The sequence below is a fragment of the Lactuca virosa genome, chromosome 7, assembly GCF_052849685.1.
Source record: "Lactuca virosa cultivar CGN04683 chromosome 7, Lactuca_virosa_CGN04683_v6, whole genome shotgun sequence".
Taxonomy (NCBI): domain Eukaryota; kingdom Viridiplantae; phylum Streptophyta; class Magnoliopsida; order Asterales; family Asteraceae; genus Lactuca; species Lactuca virosa.
In genome coordinates, this window is record NC_136432.1 from 108,376,151 (window position 1) to 108,402,906 (window position 26,756).

The following is a 26,756-nucleotide window of genomic DNA, read 5'->3' on the forward strand; positions in this document are numbered from 1 at the left end:
TGCTCATAAGTTCTGAGTATTGGATTCAACCCGCGCTCATTTGAATCACTTCATGGATTTTATCACGAGTGATCATGAGACGATAATATCTTATATTCTTCAAACCTAGAGATATGAGTTGTTACTATGAGTTGGTTATACATTGATTGCGCGAAAACGCATTGGTAACTTGATGTTATAAAACGTGCCTTTGTGTATGATTCAACAAGTAGTAGAACAAGCCATATGAGTCGAAGTTTATCCATTCCTTTTACCTTCGGGATAAAAGCGATATCTGTGGGCCCCTTGATGATTTAGTGATGACAAATGTAAGTGCTCGGCCGGGCATGGACTGATTTGATTTGTTCAATTAGTCAGTCGTTATAAATCGGAAATCGGGAAACAACAAATGGACATCGAGAATGATATATAATCCATGTCTCAGTCCATATGATATCTATAATGGAGGAATATATGATCCCTTATCTAATGGACAAGTCATTGACAAAGGTCAGAGTTCATCGACAAGGTCAGAGTTCGACAGTGGCTTTTGAGAGCTACGATTGCCAGTTGGTTCCTGAAGTCATACGCAATAATAGTTTTAGACTTATCCAAGTGGGAGACTGTTGGATTAGTGTCTAAGTCCATAACTATAATTGGTATGTACTTGACCCGACTCGGCATGGTCCATTTGGGTTGCATGGCATCGGAACATTTGGATAGACCGTTTGTGAGGAGAAGACATTTTGTGACATATTAATATATTATAAGTTCTAATATATTAATATGAAATCATGTTATTTAATTAGTATTGATCAAGAATTAATTTGGACTTAATTTAGTGATCAAAAAGAGAATAATTAAATATATGGGGATTGATTGTGTAAATCATTCATTCTTATATATGTGGGCTTATGATCCAAGATTCCCTTATGTTGGGTTTAACCCATGTGGTGACCCATGGATACTCCATGGAGGTTAAAACCCATGGAGCATAAGGAATGGGTAAAGTCATGGGTTACATGGAGTAACCCTAATGTGTACACTATATAAGGACCCCTTTAGCTCAAGAAATTGGCACAAGTGATACATATGTGAGGGCTAGTCAATTTGAGCTTGGAGTGTCTACTTCTCATGGTTATTCCAAGTGTTCATGATGTTGTGTGAACCATTTGAGGTGTCACACTTGGGGCACTAGGCTCTCAAGCTTCATGGAGTTAAGCAACAACAACAAGGTATGTATTTTATCTATTTTATTACCCTAGTATCAATGTTTTGATATGCTAGTTAGGGTAATACCTTGGAATGTTCATATTTGCATGTATAATAGAGAAAACATAGATCCAATGTATTTAGGGTTGCATGTACACTTAGGAGTGTTAGAATGCTCAAAACCCAACAGCATGGCCTAAGAAGAAATAGGGATGTGGAGCATGGGAAGATAAACCTGTTGGATTAATGTCTAAGTCCATAACTATAATTGGTAAGACTTGACCCGACCCGGCATGGTCCATTTGGGTTGCCTGGCATCATGCATTTGGATAGACTATAATGAGAGAAATAACACTTAAGGTTGGTTAATATATTATAAGTTCTAATATATTAATAATGTTATTTAATTAGTATTGATCAATAATTAATTTGGAATTAATTAAGTGATCAAAAGGAGACTAATTAAATATATGGGTTGATTGTGTAAATCATTCATTCTTATATATGTGGGCTTGTGATCCAAGATTCCTTATGTTGGACTAAGTCCATGGGGTGACCCATGGATACTCCATGGAGGTTAAAATCCATGGAGCATAAGGAATGGGTAAAGTTATGAGTTACATGGTGTAACCCTAATAGCCACCATATAAAAGAATCCCATGGCTCAAGAAATCGTGCACTAATGTGTGAGTGTGAGGGCTAGACGATTTCAAGGAGTGTTCAAGTTTCTCTCAAGTTATTCCAAGTGTATTTGGTGTTGTGTGAACCATTTGAGGTGTCACACTTGGGGCACTAGGCACTCAAGCTTCATGAAGACATTCTACATCAAAGAGGTATGTATTCTATCTTGTTATATTTATTATTTTGTATGCTAGATTAGGATAATACCTTGGATGTTCATAATTGTATGTATAATAGAGAAAACATAGATCCAAGGTATTTAGGGTTGCATGTACACTTAGGAGTGTTAGAATGCTCATAACCCACCAGTGGTATCAGAGCCTAGGCTTGTTTTCTTGTTATACTTGCAAAAGTAGCTGAAAAATCGAGTTGGATGCATATATTCGATTGTTTTGGCTGGAATTGGACTAGGAACAATACCCTAAGATGTTTTTGGACTTATAAACTTGTTTTTGATGTGGTAATGTTCATGCTAATCCAAATTTTAAGATAATTGTCATAATTTCAAGATTTGTATTAGTTTGTATGTTCATGCTAATTTCTTGAAGATTGATGATTTGAATTATCTTGTTCTTATGAGGTTCTTAGATTAATAAGAAAAGTTGTGTGAAATAGTTGTTTTCAATCCATTTTAATCTAAGAGTTGATTCCAAAGTGTGTTTTTGTAACTTGTCCTCAAGTTATATGAAAAGTCACATTTAAGAATCATAAAACTCATAAAAGTTGGCAAAGGTTACAAAATGAAGAGTCTAGTTCTAATTAAATGGTTTTATGACTCCATAACTTGTCCTCAAGTTATGGAGGTTCAAGAGTCTCTTCATTAAATTAAAAAAAAAGTGTAACCTTAATTAGTTCCATAAGTTACAATAAAAAAAAGTTATTTTTTTTATTAATTAGTTTAAAGTCTTCCATAACTTGTCCTCAAGTTATGGAACTTGAAGAGTTTTTTTTTAATTAACACTACTTTAAACTCATAAGTTATGGAATTAATTAGTTTTGAATAGTTTCAAAACTTGCCCTCAAGTTTTGGAATTTGAAAAGTTTTCACTTATGAATACTTTAATTCCAAGTTAGCCCTTAGAATTTTAAAAGTTAAAATTCAACCCTTATACTTTATAATACTATAAGTTAATAATATTTATATATATGTATAAGAGTAAAGTCAGTCTTACCGTTAGTAGGCCTCATTCACGAAGCCGGTCTATAAGGGGGGTATAAGGTTACTGCCTATAAAATGGCAGTTTAATGGGTGTCCACTCTCACCCACCGCTTCCTTGACTGGTGGAGGGTCGTTAGCCGAACGGGTAGGACAAGGACTATAATTCTCCTTTCATTAAAAGTATTAATGATAAATACTAAGTAACTAAACTCTTATTAATACCCAATCTTAGTTACTTAGGAAAATGTGAATTTGGTGCTAACCCATGAAATTACACTTTGCACTTTGCTTAAGTCGTTAGTGGAGCGTGTGTGGTTAACCGGCACACTAACCTGGACTTAACAAGGTAGGCAAAGGGTAACTTAATATTTATCATAGTATCGGTGGAGCGTGTGTGGTTAACCGGCACACTGATTAAGGGGTAAATATTAAGGGTACCAAGTATATTTGCATGGTTATTCACACCTTGTTTTGTGATCCTCGGCATCCCAGTCACAAAACCTGAAGGGCACACTCGAGATTGAAACATGCCTTTGAACAGTTCAATGAATCTCAAAGATCTAGGACTTTCAAATCCAATTAAAACCTAATAAATTATTTCGTTTTTCATGGTGGAAATTGGTGAATCGTCATTCACCTACCTTCAAATATTTTATAGCTTGGATTACGGCATCCCTCTTCTAAGTTATAAAATAGTTTGTTGGGTCCTAGCCTTAATATTTCATATTGGGTGTCATATTAAGGACTTTAAATCAACTATCTTGAATATCTCCCAAAAAGATGTCTGGTCTAGACATTTATGATCTTCCCAAATCTCTTGAAACAAGCTTTCCTAAATGAAGATGATGTCCCATGGATATCATACTTCCTCCACCTCCTCCAATTATTCTCCCTAACCCACAAGTTCAAGGTCACTCAAGCCCTAATGGCAAGCAAGGTCTATGTGTGATCACATCTTAGAGATGAAGTCACATATTGACAAGCCGGGAGAGTTGGGTGTCAAAGTCTTGAGAAAGTTGGATGTTCAATCACTTTCTAAGTCACATAGTGAGTTCCTTTGGGACTACTATGAAACAGACTATGACATGAACCTTAATGATCATATCTATTTGCTTGGTGCTGCTGAATCAGCAATGATTTGGAACGATAGTAAAGCAAATTTGATTAGAAGATCAACTTCCCAAAAACTTTATGGACAGTGACAATGGTGACACTGGAAATCCAGAAAAAGCATTCTCTTCCCAATGGAAAGGGATTGGCCATAGTCAACCCGGTTGACCAAATGGTAAAGAGAAAGGCTAAGTCTGATATAGTCCCATTACCAAAGGGTCCATATGTTTATTTTGCCAAAGGAAGGGGCGTTGATTGCAAAGCTGCCAAATTTACCTAAGGATGTTAAAGTCAATAAGTTTGACTCTACATCAGGTAGAGCCCATTATCTAACTCTGTTAAGTTCTATTCTGAGATCCTCATTACATGATGTGACTGGGTCACATGTTGATGTTTTAAGAATCAAAGAATAGAGAGAAATCTTAAAGGAAGTATATGCTGATTCTGATCGCGAAGGTGGATTTCGATCGCATCAGAATTTTGAGCAGTTGCTTAAGAAGTTATGATATATTGCTAAGGAATAGATAACAACAATTTTCCATGTGGATTGTAAGAATAAGTTTTTCCGCAAAGTTTTAAAATAAAAGAAAATTGTTTAATTTTATTTATTTGAAGTATCCTTACAATGGCATTTGTGGAAAATTGTTGTTTATATGATTCCACTGACAACAATATTGGAAAATGGATTTGATTCTTTCATTTGTGGTAGTGTCTAAATTTACCAAATCAGGAAAGTTCCTCATCACCCAAGTTTCAATTGGACCGAAACTTGGAATCATGCAAGTTGAATAGTATGATGAATGAGAACTTTCAAGCATTGGAAAATCAAGACTAATTACTTGTTCACATGGATGTGTGAGTCAAGTGAAGGAATAAAGGGATCGAGTACACCTTCTTGTGCACTGGTCATGTCCACCACAAAGCTCGTTAAGACTATTTGATTTACTAAAGTTTAGTAAATATGGTTATACTTACAAGTTTAAGTATAATTCTGAAACATTAGAAAAGTCTCAATGTATGGCAGAACGAATGGGAAGAATCAAATTAGGCAAAAAGATAAAAGTTTCTCAAATCTGAAAAGATGGGAGAGTACTTTAGTATCATGTTTGTGATCATCTTAATGATTTAGAAATCATATCACAATTAGTCCTCTAAAGGTCATCTTAGTGCATTCTTATGACTAAGAATAGGAGTCATGAATTGTTGAAATGGTTAGATCAGGAAGATGAGTCATACTTCGTTCCAAAACAATTCTTAGAGTCATACTCCAAGATTGTAACTTGAGTGACATATCTTAAAGAAAGGTTTAAAACACTTGTCAAATGTAAGAGTAAAAGTGTCCTACTCTTGTACATTTGAAATTGGTAAGTTGTGATGTTTTGGATAAAACAAAGACCCACTAAGGCCAATTGTGTGAAGTGTTTGTCTTGATAAAGAATCCGCACTATCTCTTGAATATTTGGCAAGATAGTCTTATATGTCAAGAGGATAGTGGGAGTCTTAAAGATCCTAAAAAGAATTTCAAGAACTAATCAAGAATAAAACCTGAGGTTCTTCACTAGCACACGACTTGAGGTTTATAACCTATCGTGTTGACATATTCTGTGCCCATTCCAGTTAAAGTTGGCTTTGCATAGGAGTTCTGAAAGTTCTCAATTGGTTGCATAACAACTTGGAAGCAATGGCAGGCCATGTACTGCCATGTGGCAAGAAGTTAAGATTGCATAAGTTCAGTCCATATGAGTTTGGATTTGTCATTATCCTTGTCTTGTGACTATGGTTTTGACGATTCACATGGATAAGAACACATACACCATAAAATCTAAGGGTCATAAGGTTTCTCTCCGATTCATGAAAATGATGGTGAGGAAACACTTCCACCAAGTAGATTTGAAGTAGATGGCAAAAGGTCTAAACAATTGAGACTATGATTACGGCATCCCTTTTCATAGTTCTGAAATTGTTTAGACACACTTGCATGCTATCTAAGGAAAGGTGTATGATTTTGATAAAGTTTTATCAAAGCATCTCGTATCAGAAATCTGAACTTTGGTAAGAAAGTCAATAAAGTATTGATTTCTAGAAGTCCAGCTGATTTCTGAGTACATGTCAAAGCTAGTGGGAGCATAAGTGTTATGCTAATAATCATCATGTTAGTGGGAGCATGATAATTATTGTTAGTGTTGCAAGTTAGCAATGTTAATTATAGAAAACAAAAGTTTCAATTCGTGAGGCTACAGGGATTGAAAAAGTTGTTTTGCTATAATTAAGGGAGAGGATGTATACTTCATTTTAGTTCTAAAGGCTTAGATTGAGACCTTAATCATCTTTAGTCAAGAATATATATATGAATTTCATGTTGGATTGGTTCAACTTAAGGAAATTCTATATATTGCGTTCTCAAAATTCGATTATGATTACGGCATCCCTCTTCATAGTCAAATTTTGAAAACATGGCAAATAAAAATATTGTAGCAAAAGACTGGTATAGAATCATGTCTTTATGTGAGACATCATGAATCGTGTACCATTTGCTTTGGGTACAGGATCGATTGCATGTGCTATAATATTTGTCATTTCTAAATTTTTCCAAATGCCCAGAGGCATTAAGAAGGGAAAAGGTCTAGAATTGGATATGACTAAAATGATTAAGCAATTGTCGAGGACAATCTGAGGTTTACCAAAGATTGGTTGCTCAGGGACAGTTGGAAGTATAGTGCTAATTTTGGAAGGACCATATTGACATATTCTGAAAAGAGGCATCTCTTATTCAGAAGTGATAGTCAAAATGAGAATATGGAGTTGTCTCCATAGGTGGAAGTTATCTGTGTAAGATTAGAAAACTTAATGCAGGAAGCATGTCCAAAGAAATGTACTTTGAATATGAGACTTAGTTTCCATGGAGTTGATCTCCATTGGAATACCTTATAATGACTGTTGACAAGTCTTTGTGACTTTGTACATATTCATTACAGGAGGGTCAGTGCATATAAGTTTAAAATCTAAACAGATTTCGATAAATGATAGGAATTTGAAATTCTCACATTTTTCAATAAGGATTTGGGAGTGTGAAATTAGAATCATTGAAATTATGTTCAATTGGTTTATTTCACAAAGTAAGGATCATAGACAAACATAGAGTGCATACTTGGTGTATGGCAAAGCTATTGTTTAAGAAAAACATAGTGTACATGCTTGGAGCATGGGACAACTAGTGTTTTTAATTCAAGTATAAAGTTGATAAAACCGAAACAATGAATAATGAGTAATCAGTATGGTGATAAATAAAAGTGTTTATTTATATTCATAGGGTTTGATACCATATTTGATTCATTTATTCTTGTGTTTCACTTTGCATGTTTTGACTTCCAGAATAACTAAGTCGCTCTTCCTGAATGATTAAGTTATTCAAACCATCCACAGTCGGTCATATGTTGGAAGTAGATATGAATCAAGACTGTCATGGGTTGGTTTGTAGAGGTCCAAGTTGGTGGACAAAGTGGTGCTACAACACTCATGAGTGCTCATAAGTTCTGAGTATTGGATTCAACCCGCGCTCATTTGAATCACTTCATGGATTTTATCACGAGTGATCATGAGACGATAATATCTTATATTCTTCAAACCTAGAGATATGAGTTGTTACTATGAGTTGGTTATACATTGATTGCACGAAAACGCATTGGTAACTCGATGTTATAAAACGTGCCTTTGTGTATGATTCAACAAGTAGTAGAACAAGCCATATGAGTCGAAGTTTATCCATTCCTTTTTCCTTCGGGATAAAAGCGATATCTGTGGGCCCCTCAATGATTTAGCGATGACACATGTGAGTGCTTGGCCAAGCCAGGACTGATTTGATTTGTTCAATCAGTCAGTCATCATAAATCGAAAATCGGGAAACAACAAATGGACAGAGAGAATGATTGATAATCCATGTCTCAGTCCATATGATATCTAGAATGGAGGAATATATGATCCCTTATCTAATGGACAAGTCATTGACAAAGGTCAGAGTTCATCGACAAGGTCAGAGTTCGACAGACGCTTTTGAGAGCTACGATTGCTGATCGGTTCCTGAAGTCATACGCAATAATAGTTTTAGACTTATCCAAGTGGGAGACTGTTGGATTAATGTCTAAGTCCATAACTATAATTGGTAAGACTTGACCCGACCCGGCATGGTCCATTTGGGTTGCATGGCATCATGCATTTGGATAGACTATAATGAGAGAAATAACACTTAAGGTTGGTTAATATGTTATAAGTTCTAATATATTAATAATGTTATTTAATTAGTATTGATCAAGAATTAATTTGGAATTAATTAAGTGATCAAAAGGAGACTAATTAAATATATGGGTTGATTGTGTAAATCATTCATTCTTATATATGTGGGCTTGTGATCCAAGATTCCTTATGTTGGACTAAGTCCATGGGGTGACCCATGGATACTCCATGGAGGTTAAAATCCATGGAGCATAAGGAATGGGTAAGGTTATGAGTTACATGGTGTAACCCTAATAGCCACCATATAAAAGAATCCCATGGCTCAATAAATCGTGCACTAATGTGTGAGTGTGAGGGCTAAACGATTTCAAGGAGTGTTCAAGTTATTCCAAGTGTATTTGGTGTTGTGTGAACCATTTGAGGTGTCACACTTGGGGCACTAGGCACTCAAGCTTCATGAAGACATTCTACATCAAAGAGGTATGTATTCTATCTTGTTATATTTATTATTTTGTATGCTAGATTAGGATAATACCTTGGATGTTCATAATTGTATGTATAATAGAGAAAACATAGATCCAAGGTATTTAGGGTGGCATGTACACTTAGGAGTGTTAGAATGCTCATAACCCAGCAAAACCTGGTCATGGGAAACAAAAGATCGTCGCCTGTCACCAAGATTGGAGTTTACTCTTTAGTGCTTAGTAGTGGGTTAGGACTAGAGTTGAGTAATTGTTGTTATTCGCTAGAAATTGCAAGAAACATCATTTCTTTTCATGGTTTATATAAATAAGGATTTAGATTTTTGTTTGATAATGAAAAAGGTTATATTAATGCTTTTCTTAATGGTGTTTTCTATTTTGAAGCATTGCCTTGTAATGGAATATATGAAACTGTGATGGTTGTAGACAATTCAGGAAATGATGTGTTGTATATCGATTCTTCCAATGATTTGAATAAAGCATGCTTGTGGTATTGTCGTCGTGGACATGTCAACAAGAAACGCATAGCCCAACTCCAAAAGGATGCAGTGTTGGAATCATTCGACCTTAGGGACGATGACGTGTGCGAGTCTTGTTTACTTAGAAAGATGACCAAGTCACCCTTCACTGGTGCTTGTGAAAGGGGTGAGGGTTTATTGGATCTCATACACACAGATGTGTGTGGGCCCTTTAGATCCACTACAAGGGATGCAAGCCGCTTCTATGTGACTTTTACCGATGATTATAATAGATATGGGTATATCTACTTAATCAAACATAAGTCAGAAACCTTTGAAAAGTTCAAAGAGTTTAAGCAGGAAGTGGAGAATCAGTTGGGCAGGAAAATCAAGATGCTTCGATATGATCGAGGTGGAGAGTACCTTAGTCCTGAATTGCACGACTACCTCAAGGAATGCAGAATAGTTTCGCAATTGACACCACCCAGGACACCGCAGTTGAATGGTGTAGTTGAGAGGCGTAATCGAACCTTGTTGGACATGGTTCGTTCCATCATGAGTCCTACACTGGGACTTTACCTCATTGTATAGAGTGCAAATTCCACCATGTTGGAAATTGCAGGGAGGTGATCTGCAACAAGTGTAACATGAGAGGTCACATCTCGAGATACTGTAGAAGAACCCCAAACACTACGGCAGGAGGAAGCCGTAGCTGTTTTGAGTGCAATCAGCCAGGGCATTTTAGGAAGGACTGCCCACAACTAAAGAATCATGGTGGCAATAGAAGGGTACTTATGATCACAGCAGGAGAGGCTCTCCCGGAACCGCCTGTGGTAATCGGTACGTTTCATAACAACAAAGTTTAGGCCTAGGTATTTATAAATACTAGTGCCAATTAAAGCTTTATCGACCATAGGTTTCAACACGCGACAAAATATAAAATTTCGCAAACTTAATGAAACCAACGCAGTAGCTATAACAAAAAGTACTTGCTAGTTGCCTTATCACCCTAGTTAATCATGCCATTCACATAAAAACTAAGGACCCTTGTTGGTAATCTATGCTTGCTAAATGTATACGTTAGGGTTGTATATAATTAAGATTCTACAGACTTAGGATTCGTGATTCCGCTTTACTTCATGTTCCTTGTTTGGTTGTGGGCTTAGAGTAGAATCACTTATTCGACTGTCTATTCGATCTTAATTATATACGACTTGTATACACCAAGGGAATGTAGAAGGGCCAGCCAGGGATCATGCACCACGAAAGTACATTTTATCGATATGGCAAAAGTACTCCCTAGTTGCTTTCTCACCCGAATTAATCACATCATTCATGTAGAAACTAATGACCCTTGCTGGTAATCTATGATCGCTAAGTGTATACGTTAGGGTTATATATAATTAAGATTCTACAGAATTAGGATTTGTGATTCCGCTTTACTTCCTGTTCCTTGTTTGGTTGTGGGCTTAGAATAGAATCACTTATTTGACTGTCTATTCAATCTTGATTATATACGACTTGTATGCACAAGGCGATATAGAAGGACCAGGCATGGATCATACCACGAAACTACATTACTATTTATCAAAGCCCTTGTACTACCAGTACCAACTCAATTTCAGGACGAAAATTCCTTTAACGGGGAGGTATTGTGACAACCTGGAATTTAGGGCTATTATTATAACCGTCAATCTATCCGTGAACATAATTTTTTATCCGAATAAATGAGTTTTAGTGTATCTTAAGAAGGAAAAGTAATTTCATTCTAACTATATTACGATACTAGATGATATTGTACTTTCAAATGTACAACGAATCAAACCGCACAAACTGTAACCTTAGGATACGTCTGAAAAACTGAAAATTCGTAAAAAGTCATTTTAAGCGAAGAAATTATTCTAGCCTCATAGTACGTGTTTACCTGTTTCCGAAAATATAAAGAACGTCCAAAACAGAGTTTGTATACAAAAGATACGACAGTTTTAAGAAAACAAGCGTTAAAACATTGTTTTTCTTTAATCGCGTAAAACCGAATCGATCCGTTGAGGCACTTACGCTTTGTTGACGGGATTTCCGATAACGTTTTTGGACTCAGGTTATAGTCTATTATTTAATTTCACACTCGAAATATTTCTAACAACAATATTTACAAAAATTGGAAAAACGGACACCGCGAGCCGTTTAGACGCAAAACTTCAAACACAATTTCCCGGAGATCCATAGCTCCAAAAATTAATTTGTTTGATGTTCCGGAATCCTTGAATTAAACTCTATCTAACGGTAATCTCGAAAATTTATCTCGATGCACAGATCCCGATGCACCCGGTTTTGTGTGTTTTGGGAAATTAATGGGGTATAACCCATGTGGGGCCCACATGTGACCCAAGAAGCTAAAAAGTCCAGATTTTCTTCCCTTCTGCTTCTTCCCCACGTTCTTCTTTCCTCCCCCCTCTCTTTTCCTTTGTGTGCAAGTCTACCCAAAATGGTACAATGCTTGGTTGGAGGTATGGCCACAAAAGGTTGTGTGTCCCTCTTCTAGTATAAATAAGAGCTCTTAGAAGCCATTAAACTCACCAATTCACAGCCACTTCTCTCAAGTTCTCTCCCTCCATATCTCTCTCTATTTCTATTGATTTCTTGATCACCACCCTTAACCACCGCAACCCCATCATAAACCACCACCTCTTACACTGTTGATACTGCCGCTGTAAGTACTCATCCCCAACATTTCGTTATTTTTTTTTTGTGTATGATCGAGCCTTGACGAGTTCCTGAATCATTTTTTTATCGTTCACTTCATGCAGACGAACACACGAGGTAAATTACCTCCTGTGCAATTGAGTTTAATTGATTTTACTGTTTGTCCCATTTTACTTAAATAATGCCCTCAAAGTTTGCTGATGTTACGAAATCAACCCCCACCCCTTATACGTCCATTTCAAAATTTACACAATCCTCCCCTCCACTTCAAAGGTTTCTACAAATAGGACCCTAGGTCCCGAACTTCAATTCCAAAATAATTCTCAGCCCCCTCCCATAGAATTTGTTTACAAAACTAGTCATAGGTCCCTAAACTTCATTTAAAATGTTCAAACCCTACCCTCCTTGGAAATCTCTTACAAAAACAAGTCCCAAGTCTCAAACCTTTGTCCATTTTATTTATTTTAACCCCTCTGTAGAGATTTATTTGCAAAATAAATCCTAAACTCAAACCTAGAATTTAAATAAACAATTTTAGTCACTTATTTGGAAATTATTAACAACCTTAGTCTATTTAATATATTTAAATTCGTGAATGGCCCCATACTTTGGTTAAATTTCCAAACAACCATTCACATATTAATTTATGTTAATATTCTAGGAAACTAAATAAATCTCGACGATTCGTATTCACGGCAATACATCTCGCTTTTTCTCGCAACAATTACTCGACAACCACACATTAAGGTGAGTGTTACGGCCCCACTTTTACATATTTTCGGGGGGGGGGGGGGGGGGATATATGTAGTACTTGTATATCTAGTATATATCTATTTTATAAATACTTTGTTTAAACAAACAACACCACCGTTTTTATGCAATATAAATCACACGGAAATAGTATTTTTTACTCTACTATTTACGGTACGGGGAATCTGGTTTGAAGGGCCGAATGAGTTGCTGGATTTCAAAAGTGCTATAATGCCAAAATAGTCTTGCCCTCGGTGTTTCATGTCTGGCCCTCGTCTGTACATGATAGTACGTGTACTAAGTAATATTTATCATACGAAATACACAAAAAAAATATCATTGTTTTGTGTAAATACTTTACCAGTTTTAAAAATAAGTGTTTAAACGCTTACATGTTAAGTAAACATAATCGTTTTAAACCTCAATAGCTACATATGTTATGTTGTTAAAGATAATACAACTAATAAAAATAACATATACGTTCCAACTAAAATTGTGCTATGACTGTATAGCCAGTTATCAACTTGGTAGTTTCATTATACCTCATACATACACAAAAATATATATGTTTATATATTTTTACGAGTTATAGAGCTCGTATCTTAGGCTCATTTATGTGCTTGTACTCAAAGTTTTATCAATTGTTTAAAAAAGTATCGTACTCTTCAATGTGTACGCTTATCAAATATACTCGCCAATTACCTGTTTATCCATATTTGTGGTTGTTAAGTTCAACCTTGGCAGATAACTTTATCCGTATATCTGTATGTCTGTTTATGACATAAATATACATGTTTATACATTTATACAAGTTATAGAACTTGTATCTTAGGCTCATACATGTGCTTGTGTACACTATACTAAGTTTTGTCAACTGTTTAAACAAGTATCATACACTTTACGTGTATGCTTATCAAATATACTTGTTGTTTATCCGTATCTGCGGTTGTTAAGTTCAACCTTGGCAGATAACTGTATCCGTATATCCGTATGTTTGTTTATCCGTATCTGCGGTTGTTAAGTACAACCTTGGCATAAAACTTTATTCGTTACCCGTACAACCATGTATTTGGTTGCTTTCAAACACAGTTTTAAGTATGGAACTACTTATGGAACATAACATTTTGGCTTCAAAGATTCATTACAAACACAGTTTTAAGTATGTAATTACTTATGGAACATAACGTCTTGGCTTTCAAAGATTCATTACAAACACAGTTTTACGTATGGGTTTACTTATACAAACTATACATTTTGGCTTTTAAAGACTCATTGCAAACACTGTTTTAACTGTTGTTATACATACAAAGATAATACTTTTTAGACTTATTAAAAGTATTACTACGTTAGCATAAAACCTGTGACACTCACCAACCTTTGTGTTGACTTTCAAACTTACATGTATTCTCAGGGGATCCTTAGACAAGCTTTCAGACGGAAGATTTGTCGTGGATTTCAGACGACTTAGCTATCTAGTTTTGGTATATGCCTACTGGTTTAAGGCAACTACTATCTATTATCACTTGTAAGAAACCTGTATTCAAACCTTAATGATGGAATATAAATGTTGTTTTGTTTATCGTTGTACTTGTGCTATATATTCAGTTTATCTGTGATCCATGAACTTAGTCCCACTCCCGGCGTGTTCCGCCTTGGTCGGGAGTGTGACAGAATGGTATCAGAGCTAAATTAGCTATAGAGAACTCGTATCCTCGAAAGAGGAATACAACTATAGCAGACTAGCTTCTAATAAAAGTATTATTAATAATGACACTACTCGACTACTTATGGCATTTGATGTCTGGCCGTCATCTATGCTCGTTAGTCGGGAAGTACAAACCCCACCAACCATAATATATAAGAGTTTATATATACTCTGACCCGCGATGAGAACACTTAATAAAATTTTAACATCCCTTCAACTAAAACTACCAACTCAACCCTTTAGGTCAAAAGCCTTAACTAAGGTTAGTACCGTACATAAGTCATACCATAAATAAATCTGGAATGCGCACCTATGTTGTTTATGGCCGGGCCGGTGCACTACCAACCTTGAGCAAGGAGTTTGACAGAATACAACGGTTGAAAGTTTTAGAGATTGAAGGATGTTCTCCAGATTCGCTACAACGACCTAGTACCTTAGAATCCATATATACATTTTAAAACACTTAATTAGCAATTAAGGTCCCCTTTCCATCATTTGGAAATCTAGAGGATTTCTAAACCAACCACGTTCTCCTTATCATTTGGAAATCTAGAGGATTTCTAAACAAATCGCCTTCACCTTATCATTTGGAAATCTAGAGGATTTCTAAATCAATCCCTTCTTCTTATAATCCGTAGGATTTTATGAACAAACTATACTAATACGCTATCATAAAATGCATCCCATACATAACTGTTAGGACTTTATATTGTTAACACAGCTTAACATGTCCGTTTTGTATAGAGTGCAATTTCCACCATGTTAGGACTTTATAGTGCTAACACAGCTTAACATGAGAGGTCACATCTGCGAGGGTATAGTGACGCCAGTTTTCAGACAGACCGAGATAATTATCGATCTCAGTCAGGCTGGGTCTTTACCCTAAATGGAGGAGCAGTGACTCGGAAAAGTTCTAAGCAGGAGACTGTAGCTGATTCAACGTGCGAATCAAAGTACATAGCAGCGAGCGAAGCATCAAAGGAGACAATATGGTTGAAAAACTTCATCGGAGACCTTGGAGCTGTGCCAGCCATAAAGGCGCCTGTAGAGATATTTTGCGATAATGAAGGAGTGGTTTCCTTGACCAAGGAACCGAGGGATCATGGCAGATCCCGACATATCGACAGGAAATATCACTTTATTAGACATCGGGTGGAAGAGGGACTCCTCGTAGTGAAGAGGGTATCATCAGAGGATAAGCTAGCAGATCCCCTTACGAAGGGACTGAGTAGGGTTAAGCACTTGCAGCACGCTAGGAGCATTGGGCTGAAGGACGATATTAGTTTAGATTAGATAGCCTCGAAACGTGTAATAGATAAATTGTAATTAACATTTGATGATTAAATAAATGTGTATTATTTATAAGTAAAGTTACTGTCTTGTGTTAATCATTTACCTATTGTTTCACTTTGCATGTTTTGACTTCCTGAATAATAAGATTATTCGGACGGTCCACAGTCGCTCATGCTTTAGAAGTAGGTATGAAAGAAGACTGTCATGAATTGGTTTGTAGACTGTCTAAAGTGTATTAGACATAGCAAAGGTCTTTTGCAACGTTCATGAGTGCTTATGAATAAGATTTGAGCATTGTATTAAACCCACGCTTGCTGGTATCACTTCATGGAATTTATCACGAGTGATCGCAAGACGATAATATCATATAGTCTTTAAACCTAGATATATGGTTTATTGTTTGCAAGTTGGTTGTGCATTGATAATGCGTAAACGCATCAGTAACTTGATGTTATAAAACACATTGTTGTGCATGATTTGATGAGTGAATAGTAAATGCATATAAGTCGAAGTTTATCTGTTCCTTTTATCCTAAGAGGTTAAAAGCGATATCTGGGCCCCTCGATGATTTGGTTTGACTTATGTGTCGGGCCCGGTCAGGACTGAATTGATGTGTTCAATTAAATTCTATGTCAGACGAATCAGAGATCGAGAAACAAACTGCTGGACAATAAGTATGACTACGTTCCATGTAATTGTCCACACGATATCTGGAACGGAGGATTATACGATCCCTTATCTAAAGGATAGGTTACTGATAAGATCAGAGTTCGACAGCGTCTTTGAGAGCTACGATTGCTAATCGGATCCTAAAGTCGTACTTGCATTTATAGTTACTAGACTTATCCAAGTGGGAGATTGTTCGATTAGTATCTAAGCCCGTAACTATATTTGGTATGTACTTGACCCGGTTGTGCATGGTCCTTTTGGGTTGCCTTCACCGAAGCAACTGGACAGGATGATTTATGGAGAGAGAAAGGTTATTATGGTTTATTAATATATTATATGAATAATATATTAAAAGAGAAATCATATTGTTTAATTAATATTGGTCAATAATTAATTAAGAATTAATTCAGTGGCTAAAAGAGATTAATTAAATAAAGAGGACTGGAACTGTCAATTATAAGATAATTGATTTTGGGCTATGAATCCTTATGGATATAAGGGGTGGTGAAATTTAGAGTGGAATCCCACTCTAATTTTGTCCAAGGGGCCTTATTCCAGAAGGTTCTTGAAGCTTCTTAGGGCCTAAGTTATCAAATTAGGGTTTTGACTGAAACCCTAACAGCTCGGCTATTTAAGGAACCCCATGGCTACAAATTTCGGCCACCAAAAGAAACCCTAGAGTTACTATAGCCGAAATTGTGCCTCCTCCTCCCTCTCTTCTAGATCATCTTCTTGCTTTGGTGTTTGTAAGCCATTAGAGGTATTACACTTATGATACTAAGCTCTTGAAGATTGAAGATTCTTGCAACTATTGAAAGGTATCATCTAAACTTGTTTATTATAGATCTCGTTTTTCATAGTTTACTAAATTAGGGTTTGCAAGCTTTGGATAAATTTTCATGTACAATAGAGAAACCTAGATCCAACGCTTTAGGGTTTTGCATGTGCATATAGGATGTTCTTTTGCTCAAAACCCATTACAGTTGACTGCGAATTACTACGAACGTTTTCACCTATGCGTAGCTCAAACAATACTTTTCTAATACGAAGGTAGTTTTGGAACTGATTCAGCCTCAATCATTCCTAAGCCTTGAAGAATATGATTAAAGGTTTGTTCAGGCAAGGATTTTGTGAAGATGTCGGCCAGCTGATCAGCGGATCTAACGAAGTGTATCTTGAAATTTCCATCTTCTACATGATCTTTGATGAAGTGATACCTCAGTGCAATGTGTTTGGTCTTTGAATGTTGCAATGGGTTGTGACAAATACGAATGGCGCTCTCAGAATTGCAATACAAAGGGATTCGTTTCATATTTATGCCGTAGTCACGAAGCTGACTTTGAATCCATATGACTTGTGAAGTACAAGAGGCAGCAACTATGTACTCTGGTTCGGCAGTTGATAGGGAGATGCAGGTTTGCTTTTTAGATTGCCAACTTAAAAGTTTTCCATCAATAAATTCACATCCTCCCGTTGTACTCTTTTGATCCAAACCGCAACCTCCGAGATCAGTATCCGAAAACGCTTGCACAAATAAACCTGAACTTGAAGGGTACCATATTCCTAATGAGAATGTTCGTTTGAGATACCTGAAGATATTCTTAACAGTAGTCATGTGGGGTTCGCGAGGATTCACTTGAAACCTGGTACAATATCAGACATAAAACATGATGTCTGGACGACTAGCAGTCAGATACATCAATGAACCTATCATTTGACGATAGAGTGTCATATCAGCAGCTGGTTTGTCCAGAGACGGTGTTAGTTTCGTTCTGAATGCCATTGGAACCTTCACTTTCGAATCTCCTACCATTCCAAACTTAGAGAGTAAGGTCTTTGTATAAGCCTCCTGATTGATAAAGATACCTTCCTGACTCTATCTTATACTCAAACTAAGGAAAAAGTTAATCGGACCCATGGAGCTCATCTCAAAGTTAGTTTCCATCAACTTTCGGAACTCAGCCGTTAAGCTGGGGTTAGTTGATCCGAAGATGATGTCATCAACATAAATTTGGACGATCATCAAGTGGTCAGCATCTTTCTTACAAAAGAAGGTTGAGTCGACCGATCCTTGTTTAAATTTAGCCTGTTTTAAAAAGCAACTAAGAGTTTCGTACCAGGCTTTTGGAGCTTGCTTTAGACCATAAACTGCTTTGTCCAGAATATAACATTGGTTCGGATATTTTTCGTTTACGAACCCTGGTGGTTGTTCCACATATACTGTTCCTTCTAGTTCCCCGTTCAGAAAGGCACACTTGACATCCATCTGATATACTTTAAAGTTCTTGTGCGCTGTATATGCCATAAAGATGCGAACAGATTCCAACCTTGCAACTGGTGCGAAGGTTTCTTCATAGTCCATGCCTTCTTCTTGGCAATACCCCTTAACAACGAGTCGCGCCTTGTTTCTTATCACATTTCCCTCTTTGTCTAACTTGTTATGAAACACCCATTTTAGACAAACAACAGAAACATCCTTTGGAGTGGGAATAAGACTCCAGACCTTGTTTCGTTCGAATTCATTGAGCTCCTCCTGCATTGCTTGCACCCAATCAGAATGATCAAGAGCAATTTGAACATTTTTAGGTTTAATTTTGGAGATAAACGAGTTGAACATGCAATATTTCACTTTAGAGAATAATGCAGTCCGTTTCTCTTTTTGTTGTGCTCTCGTAAGAATTCCTGAAGACGAATCTCCTATTACTTGAGTTTTTGGATGATCTTTGGTCCATTTGGCCAACGGAGGATAATTAGGATCATATGTTGGATCCAATTTAGCGTTCACTTCTTCAAACTCTGACTACACATCTGAATCATCATTCGTATTTTCATTCTCCCCCTCGAATGATGTATGGTCTTCTTCATTCAGAGTCGAACCCTCCCCCTGCAGTGGTGGTTCTTTGCTGATTTCAGGGGTTTCGTTCTCCCCCTGAATAGGTGTATGAGTTGAAGAGGTTGAAGTAAAACCCTCCCCCTGTGGTGTAGCATTTGCACCTAGTGATTGAGACAGAATTTCAGAGTCTTTCGGAGTGGGGGTGCTCGTGTTGCATATCTTTCGCAGCGTCATCAATGATTTTCTTCAGTTCGTCTTCCTTATTGTCTGCTTCTTTGGATTCTGAGGAGATTGCCTTTTCTGGCTCACCGAATAAGATCATGAACTCCTCATATAGATTGGAGAGTGGAATTGTAACTGGATTTGGCTTGGAAAAGATCTCCTTTGATTAATTGTCATTCTTCTGATACTTATTCAAATAGTTGTCATCAAATGTGACATAGTAGGTTTCTTCTATCTTTTTGTACTTTTTTTTGAGAGCCCTATATGCCTTAGAAGTCAGAGAATACCCCAAAAAAATACCTTCGTCAGCCTTCACATCGAATTTGTTCCTTTGCTCCTTAGAATTGAAGATAAAGCACCTGGAACCAAACACATGGAAAAATTTGACATTAGGTTTTCTATTATTCAATATCTCATATGGAGTGACAGAGAATCGCTTATTGAGGATTGATCGATTTTGGGTAAAGCAGGCTGTTCCAATTGCATCCGCCCAGAAGTAAAGCGGCAGATTCGTGAATGACACCATGGTTCTTGCAGCTTCGCACAACGAGCGGTTTCGTCTTTCAACGACCCCGTTTTGTTGAGGAGTATAAGAAGCCGAAAATTTATGAGTTACTCCTTCGCAGTCAGAAATTCTTCAAACTCTTGGTTTTTGAATTCTAAACCGTTGTCACTGCGAATGTTACGAACCAACTTTCGCAGTTGTATCTCAATCTGCTTTATGAAATCCTTGAGCTTAGGAGTGGCTTCTGATTTCTACTTAAGAAAATGCACCCAGGTAAATCTAGAAAAATCATCAACAATTACAAGTACATATTTGTTACCACCAATGCTTTCAATTGCCGAAGGACCACAAAGGTCTATATGCAAAAGTTCAAGTGGTTCTATGACTTTCGTATTCACAATTGTTGGATGACTCTTCCTGCTCTGATTCCCCATTTCGCAGGCTGCACAAAGATGTTCTTTATCAAACTTTAAGAGAGGTAGCCCTCGCACATGATCATCAAGAACAAGTTTATTGATGTCTTTGAAATTGATGTGCGAGAGTCTTCGGTGCCACAGCCAGCTATCATTTGTAGAAGATTTCGTAAGTAGGCATATGGCAGGCTTCCCTTTGATGGGGTTCAAATTGAGTGGATACATCTCGCCTTTGCGCTTTGACTTTAGGAGCACTGTTTTGGTCTCCTTTTCGATAATCTCTGATCCCTCATCATCGAACGGAACTTTCAATCCAATACCAACAACCAACTGCAAAACACTTATGAGGTTGTGTTGTTGGCCTTCTACGTATGCGACCTTGCGAATTGAAAATTCTCCATTCTTTATCATTCCATAACCCTTGATTTCTCCAAGTGAATTGTTTCCGTACTTCACTCTTCCTCCATCCTTTAATGCCCTGAATTCTTGCAGTTCTTCCTTCCTTCCTGTCATGTGATACGAGCAACCACTATCTATATACCATTCTGAGTCAAACTGCTCGTCACGAATCACCTACAAAAATCAAAGAGATTTAGGAACCTAAAGTTGTTTGGGTCCACGTGAGGCTTTCACTGAAACAGGAAAAGTAATAGCAACATCAACTAAATAAGATCTTTTAATCAAGGTGGTGCTATCTTTCTTTGTAATTTGAAAAACAATGATCCTATTATCTTTTAAGTTCTTATCCTTTGTGGATATTTTTATTTTCTTATTTTGGATCTGTTGCTTGACAAATTTCTTCTCAACTTTCTTTTCGGACCTCTTAAGTGGAATTTTAGGAAAACTCTTCGGGTTCACATGTGAAGAGACTTTTGCATTTGGATTGGACTTGGAAGATTTTCTTGATAAATGATGTTTGGATTTTTTGGATCTCCAGAAATGCTTTCTTTCCTTCAGATTTTTGTTATATCTCGCATTTATTTGACGTTTTTGAGCTGCGAACTGCTAAGAAGATTTATGAACATTTGCCTTAGATTTTGACTTTCTAATGGGAGTTTGGTTTGAATGGATGACATATCACTCGGAACATTCTTGGTTCCACTTGGACTCCCTTTTTCGTAGCTCGAGTTGACCTTGTTCAGTGATTCTGCTACATATTTGCTCTTCGTTTTCCAAGAGGTCATTTCAGAGAGACCTTTGGTTTCTTCTGCATTGTCGATTGGAGCTGACCAGAAAAATTCATCACAACCATCTTTATTGTCGTCTTCGACCATGGACGTTAGTTATGCTGTCGGATTTTTATTCAGTCCCTTGGTTGCGAAAACTTGATTGGGAACAGTTTGAACTTTTGGAAAAGCAGTTGCATTTTCTTTTAAAACTTTTGATTTAACTTCAGAAAAATGTGCAAATTCAACTGAATTTTCAAAAATTAAGACTTTCGCAGGTTCAGGTTCGCTTTTATCAAATTCAAAGCAATCAACCTCATCCTCCACAGATATTTCACTCATATCACTATCATCATCGAATTCAGAAGTATTTTCAACATTAAGTTTGTTTTCTGAACTCAACTTAGTGTTTAATGAGTCAAACTTCTGCAAAGTATCAGATTTGATTTTCTCTTTGTCATTTTCATCCAAAAGTTGTTTCAACATATTTTTGTGATCTTTGGACTTTATGAAAGATTCAATTTTATCCAGTCTTATTTTGTAGGCATCCGAGATTTCGTCAGATGAGACGATGGATTCGCACCTATAACAATCTGCGTTGATTTCGTCCTCTTTCAGTTCAAGAAAGGGAAAAATCATCTTATGAATTTTCTTTCCAATTTCACAATCAAGATGTAACTGGGTAATATTAAAATAGAGTCTTTTAGCAATTAAACAAAAAATGTTCCGTTGTTTTAAAAGCCTCAAATTATCTCTTTGCAAATAAATCAACTCATCCCTAGACCTAGACAAATTTGACTCCAGCTTTTCAATCCACATGCGCCTCTCTTCACTTTTGTTCGAAACCCTGCCGAGTTGATCGGTTAAGTTAGAATTATTCAAACGGGTTCTTTTTAAACTTTCATTAAAACTAGATACTATATACTTTAGATCATCTAATTCAGTTTCATATTGAGACACGGGAATATTTAAAGATTTAAGAATGGTGTGTACCTTGTTTATCACCTTCTCACACTCGCTGATCTGCTCAGGCACAGGTTTCATAGCGAAGCAACTGTCGGAGACACGGCCGCCATCTGTAGCATATCCTCTTAGCTCCGAAGCTTCATTGCTCACCATTAAGCATCTTCCACTTAACTGCGAACCATGCTCTTTCTCCACGAATCATCTCCCATGAGTTGGTCTACGAACCTCTTCGTCCTCAGAGTCAGTCGACCACACTTCAACTCTACCAAACTCATCATCTTGTTCCTGCACAATTAAATTAAGTAGGTTTAGTGTCATCAACATTTTTCTTCTTCTTGATTTCCTCCAGCTTTCTGAGGAAATAGGCCTCATCATCTTCCTCTTCCTTCTTCTCATTCATTCGTCTTAGCATGCACTCCTTTATTAGATGATTTTTTCCATGAAAATAATTACAGTCATAGCCAGAGTCACCTACAAGCTTTTTTTCTTTCTCCGCTTCTTCCTTTTGAGAGTTGTTTGCACTCTCATCCTTCACTTTCTTAGAACTGTAACTCCCTTGCCAGTTTCGGTTTTTATTGCGACCAAAATTCTTCTTTGCGAACCTCTTAGGGTTGGACACCATCATAGCATACTCTTCCTTTGAGAGTTCACAATCGGAGAGATCTAACTCCGAATCATCATCAACAATCTTCTTACCATTGGCTACAAGAGACAAATAACCCATTCCAGAAACAACCTTTCCCTCACTTGTCACTTCGTCCTCATGTGACCTCAGAATACCAACGAGCTTTGCCAAGGAGTAACTTTTGAACTGCTCTTGTGCTTCAACTGTCGACACCTTAGCTTTCCACTCAGACCTTAACCCATTCATGAACGTGACCTTCTGTTCTATTAGTTCACGTTTGATTTTGTGCTTCACCATCCTGCTTAATAGATGATCATAGTGATTGAACGTTTGGTCCATTTTTTCCTCAGGCTTCTGAACGAAGGCTCCAAACTCCAAAAGTAATAGCGTCTGGATGGAATGTTCAAGATTAGCTTCGCTTGAGTATAATTCTCTAAGCCTCTCTCATATTTCTTTTGCAGTTTCGTAGGAACTTACTAAATGAAACGTGTCAACTGGTAAGGCAAAACGAATGATCCTTATGGCCTTGATATTACTGATTAGCTTGTCTTTTTCATATTTGGGATTATCATCAACTTCGAGAAGAACATCGGTGTACTCTGCTTGAGTCTTGATAACTCTTTTTGTACCTGTGTGAGTGAACGTCTCGTTGGTTATTGCATCCCATATCAAAGAACCATTGTCTTCAAGCCCTAGCATGTAATCTTCAAAGTGCAGTGCCCACACTTCATAATCATTTGGAAAAAGAATAGAGATATTTGTTGTAAATCCAATACCGCTTGAAAGATCGATTGAGTTAATGGAAGAATCGTTAGGCTGCATGTTGTCGATTTGACAAGAACCTGTAAGAACCAGCTGTGTAAACCTAAAATCGAGTTTAGGGTAAAATAAAGATCAAGATTCAACGTCTGTAATCAATGAAATCGAAGAAGACGGCAGATTCCAGATCATATTAAAGCGGAAACCCTAAAAGCTCTTTTAACAGAAGAGATGCGTATGGATTACACAGTCTCCTACTCTGATACCAACTGTTGAGAATAAAACTTGAGTGATTGAATATAATAGGTAAAAGAATTAAGAACACAGAATGAAGATCAAATGTGTCGAATGATTATTAATCATAGCCTTAGAAGAGGTCGATAAAGAACTGCTACTGTAAAGGCGTGTAGGGTTTACAAAAGTGACGATTTCAAGATACCGTGCATGCATGCACATTAGATAGTAACACCCTAATAATAAATAACTGGTGGATAGGCCCAACCCGGATACAAAACGGACTAAGCTATAAACCACAATGACGCAACACATAAGGCCCAACACTGCAGCTTCCTATGCGGCCTCTGACGCTCGGCCTTGACCATCCTACAGGTCAAGCGCCTCTCGACGTACCAATCTATCTCCCTCTTCATACACGGTCACCAGTAACTCAATCTCAGGTCCCGATACATCTTGATGGATCCTGGGTGTATAGAAAAATGAGACTTATGAGCCTTCTCCATCACTATCTGTCTGATCTTACCAGAAACTGTAACCAAAATCCGACCGAATTAGGTCAACAACCACCGGCTATCGGTGACAAACCTGTCGATCTCGCCCATGATCCTCTCTTGTTTCCAGTTCTCCTTCCGAACTCCCTCTACCTGAGCCTCCCTGATCAGTCCCAAAAGCGGAGAATCAACGGATATTCTCATACACATCTCCCTAACTGAAGACCCAGTCGACTTGGGGCTCAAAGCATCCACTACCATATTCGCTTTACCCGGATGGTAAAGGATCTTGTAATCATAGTCCTTGACCACGTCCAGCCACTTGTGCTGCCTCATGTTCAGGTTCGGCTGATCCATAAGATATCTCAGACTCTTGTGATCCGTGTAGACAGTACAACGGTCCCCATAAAGATAATGTCTCCAAATCTTAAGGGTTGCGAGGCTTTCGTGAGACGCGAGACTCATGACAAGCTCGAACCTCAGAGTGAGCGATGTATTTTCATCGGCTACCCACAAAAGTCCTTTGGATATCTCTTCTACAGACCGAGTGACAATGTTGTCTTCGTTGCGACGAGAGGAGTCTTTCGTGAGAGAGAACTCATATGCCAAGGGGACAGTGGGAGGCAAATTGATCTTGAGGAGCTTCAAGAATCAAGTGATGAAGGAACCTCTAACACTAGCGATCAACCTGAGGAGGAAACTCATGTTGAACCGATTAACGAGTATGTACCTCTCAGGCATTCCAGTAGAGTTAGTGTTCCACCTGTGTTATATGGTTTTCATATAACAACTGAAGGTGATACATTTATTAGTGATAACACACTGGTAAATCTGGATGAACCTAATAACTACAAGGAAACCATGGTAGGCCCCGAGTCTGCAAAATGGAAATAGGCTATGGACAGCGAGATTCAGTCCATGTATGACAATCAAGTTTGGAACTAGGTTGACTATGTACCGGGCTGTAAGACAGTCGGGTGCAAATGGATCTTCAAGAAGAAGACCGACATGGATGGAAAAGTACACACATATAAAACGCGACTGGTTGCGAAGGGCTTTACTAAAACTCCGGGAGTTGACTATGATGAGACCTTCTCACCAGCAGCGAAGATTAAATCTATAAGGGTTATGCTAGCCATAGCTGCATTTCATGATTATGAAATATGGCAAATGGATGTCAAAACCGCTTTCCTTAATGGAAAGTTGGCTGAAGATGTTTACATGAGTCAGCCAGAGGGTTTTGTCAATGCAAAGTACCCTAATAGAGTGTGTAAGCTTGAGAAATCCATATATGGATTGAAACAAGCATCTCGTAGATGGAATCTTTGTTTTGATGATAAAGTCAAAGAGTTTGGATTTTCGAGAAGCGAGGATGATCCTGTGTATATGTCAAAGCTAGTGGGAGTATAATCAGCTTTCTGGTATTGTATGTAGATGACATACTACTCATAGTAAATGACATCCCAACCTTGCAGGAAGTCAATTCCTGGCTTGGGAAGTGTTTCGTTATGAAGGACCTCGGAGAAGCTGCTTATATCCTAGGGATAAGGATATTGAGAAACAAAAGTAAAAGGCTAATAGGACTTAGTCAAAGTACCTACTTGGACAAGGTGTTGAAACGTTTTAGCATGGAGAACTCCAAGAAAGGTGACTTACCTATCCAAGGCAATACCAAACTGAGTAAGACTCAGAGTCCGAGTACAGAGGCTGAGATAGCAGAAATGAGTCATATATCATATGCTTCCGCAGTTGGTTCAATCATGTATGTTATGACTTGTACTCGCCCTGATGTGACCTTTGCTTTGAGCATGGTCAGCAGATATCAAGGGAATCCTGGTAAGGCTCATTGGACTGCAGTTAAGAACATTCTTAAGTACCCGCGGAGGACTAAGGACTGGGTCTTTACTCTCGGTGGGAGTGATGACTTGAGAGTAACAGGGTATAGTGATGCCAGCTTTCAAACCGACAAAGATAATTTTCGCTCTCAGTTGGGCTGGATAATTACCCTGAATGGAGGAGCAGTGACATGGAAAAGTTCCAAGCAGGAGACTATAGCTGATTCAATGTGTGAATCAGAATACATATCAGCAAGCAAAGCATCGAAGGAG

General features: G+C 37.5%; 1 long non-coding RNA gene across 2 annotated transcripts; it reads left to right on the forward strand.

Annotated features, from left to right (window-relative positions):
- Window positions 1–11,891: 11,891 nt before the first annotated feature.
- On the forward strand, window positions 11,892–14,377 carry LOC145125429 (uncharacterized). 2 transcript variants are annotated; one of them, XR_013715990.1, is made up of 4 exons: window positions 11,892–12,021; window positions 12,119–12,131; window positions 12,676–12,761; window positions 14,176–14,371. It is a non-coding gene; the product is annotated as an uncharacterized LOC145125429 (long non-coding RNA). The 2 variants fall into 2 exon arrangements; XR_013715989.1 differs by having other exon boundaries at window positions 11,892–12,131; window positions 14,176–14,377.
- Window positions 14,378–26,756: the final 12,379 nt, after the last annotated feature.